The following is a 5794-nucleotide window of genomic DNA, read 5'->3' as shown; positions in this document are numbered from 1 at the left end:
TACCCGCACCTTATGCTCCACTGATGCCCACCTCCTATCCACCCCCACTGCACATCTCCATTCCATGGGTGACAGGGCTTTTAGCGTGGCTGGCCCCAAACTCTGGAACTCCCTTCCACTCCCACAAACTCTGTGATTAATTAATCTAAATTAATCACATGCATCCATTTTTGCTATGAACATATCTTTAAAACATTTTTTTTCAGATGAGTGAATCAATGAAGAGCCAAACCAACATTTATAAACTTTAAAGTTCAACTTCTCTCTTTTATGATAATTTTCCCTTTGGCTCAGGCATCAGTAGTTCCTGGTGTCAGATTTTTAGTATGATGCAAATGACTGAAGCTACAAATCACTGTCAATGGCATGTGCAGAGTAAGCTACCCTAACACCAAGGTAATGTGTGGTATACCCCCCATGATTTATCCTTTTATGGCCATTCAAACATGTTGTTTCTGCTAAATGTAATGTTGTAGATTTTTGTTCACGTAATTATTAGGTTGTTTCCTTTTTCATCCAGTAGGTGGCAGTCAAAGATAAGAAAACGCAGGGCTCTAAGAAAACGAGACAAAAAAAGCAGCATAGCCTACAAGTGCGAATCGAAATGCAATGTGTGAAGTTATTGGAATGGAAATAAATGTAACCACCTTCAACATACTTTTGAAGACATTTTGTCAAGTGTGCAACACATGTACTCAATTTAGTAAGGGAGTTTGTCGGTTAGTTAGTTAGTCAGTCGTAGTGTAGGCCTATAGGCTAAGCAAACAATAGGCTACGTTAGCAAAGTGACTTTAACAAGGGTGGCGGCTAGCATTATCATCATCAAGAGGTGTGCTAACTTGTAGGCCTACCTCCAGATTGCTTTGCATTGAGGTGATACCAGAGCCAGGCTACCTATTAAACATGCTTTGGTGATATTTCAGACTTGACGAACTCCCATGGTAGGCAACGGGAATTCCTTACTGAAATAGTAGATTGATGCTCCTGTCAACAGGACTAGTCTGGGCGTTCTTTTTAAAACGTAGGCTAAACGTTTCATTCAAAGCAGCTTTCTCGTCTGCGTCCTTCAGTCACTATAGCCACACTGCACTGTGTCAAATGTCACCACGAAATGATTAAGCAGCTTTATTTTCTTTAATGCCTTAATATTTCTGTAATTAATTAATCAAAGTCAATGTGCTTTTGACAGCCCTAGTTATTATACTACTGCAATATACTAATCTGGTACAGTGTTGCACTGAATAGAGAGATGATCTTGGTGGTCAATGCATGAAATGTTCAACTACGGAAAAAGGAAGTTTGAAGAAAAGAAACAAAAATCACAAAATAAAAATCACACATATTCTGTTTTGTTATAGCATAGAAAACAATGAAACAAATCAACTGACAACAGGTTCATCACATCTCCTTTCAGAATCTTTATTCAGACATTTAAAAGTCAGAAACACATTTTATTTACATATTTTAAGTCAGAAAAACAAGCATTTTTTTTTGCTATGTCAACACATACTGTATAGAACCACTGACACCTCAGATCAGCAAATAACTTTTTCAAAAAAATTCAGCAAATAACTAAACTTTACGGAGAACAGAATACATCATATTGTTGTTGTTGAAAACATTCTCATAATCCACACATTCATTTTCAGGAGAAGAGCATAATATAAAGAAAGCAATATCAGCATTTGTTTAGTTTTCATCAGAACAGTAATTATATAACTGAATATACATACATACATACATACATTACATGTATGAACAGGAGTGTGTGTGACTGGAGTTCCTGCAGTTCTTTATACAGTCTATGGGCCAAAGCTGGAACTATTGCCATAGCAACAAGCCCTGCTCAACTGCCAGGGCCACAGAACAAGCATGTCTTCACTTGATGAATTTAAGTCTGAATTTTGGCAGTTTGTTAAATAGAAAACAGTGTTAAACAAACCACACACACACACACACACACACACACACACACACACACACACACACACACACACACACACACACACACACACACACACACACGCTATATTAGCTTGATGTGTGTGATATGCCAGATCTGATGCAAAGCAAAAATACCCTCTTTACTAAAGTTGTTTGTAAAAGAGCTTCTTGTGCCTACAAGCCTGTATTACATTACAGTGTCATACAAACCACACACACACAGACACACACACACAGAAACACACATAGTAGAAAGAGAGAGAGAGAAAGAGAGAGAGAGAGAGAGAGAGAGAGAGAGAGAGAGAGGGAGAAAAGGGTGGATGTACCTGTTGGAGGAGGAGCTCATGTGATCTTGCGCAGGGACACTGAGGAGCCCCAATAAAGCCCAAACCCTGGATAGAGGGGCTCAGTGAATGTGGAGTGGAACGTGTGCAGGTGGGTGAGTGTGTCAGTGGAGACGCTGTAGAAGGACAGAGTGCCGGCCGGCCAGTCCAGGTAAACTCCTACTGTTCTGGAGCCTGAGGAGGGGGCAGGTATGTCAGTGTGTTTATTATTGTGCCAGACAGTAAGTAACAGGAGATGAGTGCAGACAGTCCAGACTCCAGGACTTGGCATTCCGTCCCATTATGACGTCATCACTGTCCCCTTTCCTCTTGATGCTTTTATAGGCCACAGATATAGCAGCTCCAACATCAACACTCCACTCAGCAGCTCCACCACCATCAACACTCCACTCAGCCTCCCAGTAGCAGCGTCCAGTCAGACCCTCTCTACACAACACCTGATGATAATACCTGGAGTCAAATCTCTCTGGGTGTTCAGGATACGGCTGCTGCTCATCCACACGTGTCACATTTCTGTTCCCCTCAGAGAGAGAGTTTTCTGTCTGTTGTGTTTGGGTCCAGTGTGAGATCACAGGCATCTGCAGACAAGAGGAGAGAACATGAGAACACACACACACATACAGAGATAACATGAGAAAACACACACACACCATGTCAACACAAACAAACAAACAAACACACACACACACACATGTGTCAATACAAATACCAAACAACACACACACAACACACACACACACACACACACACATACAGAGAGAACATCCTCATCAGAATATGGGGAACACACACACACATATGCAGACAAGAGGAGTGGGTGGCATGGAACACACACTCCTACTCAATCTACCCACACACACTCCTACTCAATCTACCAACACGCACACACAAACACAAACACACACACTCCTACTCAATCTACCAACACACACACACACACAAACACACACACACACCTACCAACCCACCCACACACACACACACACACTCCTACTCAATCTACCAACACACACACACTCCTACTCAATCTACCAACACACACACCTACTCCTACCCAATCTACACACACACACACACACAAACCTATTCACCTACTAACAATCTAAACACACACACACTCCTACTCAATCTACCACACACACACACACACACACGCACGCACAACACACACACACACACACAGACACCTATTCAATCTACTAACACACACACACCTACTCAATCTACCAACACACACACACACACACACACCTATTCAATCTACCCACACACACACACTTCCTACTCAATCTACCAACACACACACACACACACACACCTATTCAATCTACTAACACACACACACTCCTACTCAATCTACCAACACACCACACACACAACATCCAATCTACAAACACACACACTCCTACTCAATCTACAAACACACACACACACACACACACACACTCAATCTACCAACACACACACACACACTCCTACCCACTCCACACACACACACACACACACCCACTTAACTTCCACACACACACACACACACCTCACTCAATCTACCAACCCACACACACACACACACACACACCTACTCAATCTACCAACACACACACACTCTACAACACCTACCCACACACACACACACACACACACACACACACACTCCTACTCAACACACACACACACACACACTCAATCTACCAACACACACACACACACACACTCCTACTCAATCTACCACACACACACTCCCACACTCAATCACATCACACACAATCTACCAACACACACACACACACACACACACTCCTACTCAATCTATCTACCAACAACACACACTCCTACTCAATCTACCAACACACACACACACACACACTCTTACTCAATCTACCAACACACACATACAAACTCACAAACACACACACACACACACACACACTTACTCAATCTACCAACACACACACAAGGATACAAGGATACAAGGATACAAGGAAGTTTATTGTCACATGCATATAGTTACTGGAAGTAAGAAATGCAGTGAAATTATGTCTGGTGTCAGCCTATTTGTGCATTAATGGGGGTAAAAGTGCAGTAGAAGAGGGGCTTAGTAGATTAAGTGGCAAGGGCTGCATAAAAAGGTGGGGGAGGATTGGGATTGGGTGGGGGCACCAACAAGGAGCACCTAAGAGCAACAGGGCAAGGAAAAACTCCCTACCAAGGAAGAAACCTTGGGCAGATCCACGGCTCAAGGGCTAACCCAACTGCCAGGGGTCTTGGTGTGTGTGTTGGGGGATGACAGGGGAGATGGGATAGTGTGCTGTGTATGTGGGGAGAGGGCAGTGTGCAATATGTGTGTTGGAGAAGCAATTCCTCATGAGACAACAATGTGTATGTGTATTGGGGCAGTGTGTGTGCAAGTATGTTGGGATGTGTGTTGGAGAAGCTCCTGATGAAATAATGTGCTGTGTATGTATGTGGGGGCAGGGACAAGTCTACTATTGTATGCAGAGTACTGTATGTAATGTATGTGAGTGATGACAGTGAAGATGTGTGTGTGGGCGGAGGGGAGGGAGCAGTGACTGTGTGTGTGTGTGTGTGTAGTGTGTAGGTGGGTAGGTGGGGGCAGTGTGCTGTAAGCATGTAGAGGATGTGTGTTGGAGAAGATCCGGAAGACAATGTGCTGTGTATGTGGGGGGCAGTGTGTGTGTGCAGCAAGTATGTAGAGGAGGCTTACTGTAGCAAGCAGTGTGCTGTATGTATGTGAAGTGATAACAGTGGATGATGTAAGTATGTGTGTGTTGGGGGGGGAGGTCAGGGACTTACTATTGCAAGCAGAGTACTGTATGTAATGTATGTAGTGATGACAGTGAAGATGTGTGTGTGTGGAGTGGAGGAGCAGTGACTGTGTGTGTGTGTAGTGTGTGTGTGTGGGTAGGTGGGGGCAGTGTGCTGTAAGTATGTAGAGGATGTGTGTTGGAGAAGATCCTGAAGACAATGTGCTGTGTATGTGGGGGCAGTGTGCAGCAAGTATGTAGAGGAGTGCTGTATGTATGTGAAGTGATGACAGTGATGATGTAAAGTGTGTGTGTTGGGGATGGGGGTGGGGTGGGGGTGGGGGCAGAAAGGCTAGGCAATCAAAGGACATGGGTAGATGGAGGAGAAATCAAAAAATAATAAATAAAAAGTGTGCAAAAGTTGGAGATCAGATATGTGTGTGTGTGTGATGTGTGTGTGTGTGTGTGTGTGTGTGTGTGTGTGTGTTTGTGTGTGTGATGAAATAAGAAAATAAATAAAAGGTCTGTAGCATAGGAGAGGGATGTAAAAGTGCTAAAAGTCTTGTAGGTGTGTGTGTGGGGTGTGGGGGGGGATGAGTGCTGAGGAGTGAATGAGTGCAAAGTCAGTATAGTGTGAGTTCAGAGTTGGGAAATGTTTGAGAGTGCTGAGGAGTGAATGTGTGCAAAGTCAGTATAGTGTGAGTTCAGAGTTCGATGGCCTGGGGATAAAAACTTCTCCTG

The 5794-nt window shown here is 43.6% G+C and overlaps 1 pseudogene; it reads right to left on the bottom strand.

The window, feature by feature from the left end:
* Window positions 1–1394: 1394 nt before the first annotated feature.
* Window positions 1395–5794, bottom strand: part of LOC125297684 — a 7601-nt pseudogene continuing 3201 nt past the window's right edge.

The sequence above is a fragment of the Alosa alosa genome, chromosome 7 (assembly GCF_017589495.1).
Source record: "Alosa alosa isolate M-15738 ecotype Scorff River chromosome 7, AALO_Geno_1.1, whole genome shotgun sequence".
Classification (NCBI taxonomy): domain Eukaryota; kingdom Metazoa; phylum Chordata; class Actinopteri; order Clupeiformes; family Clupeidae; genus Alosa; species Alosa alosa.
Note: the sequence above shows the minus strand (reverse complement) of the source record. Positions and strands in the feature narration are given on the sequence as shown.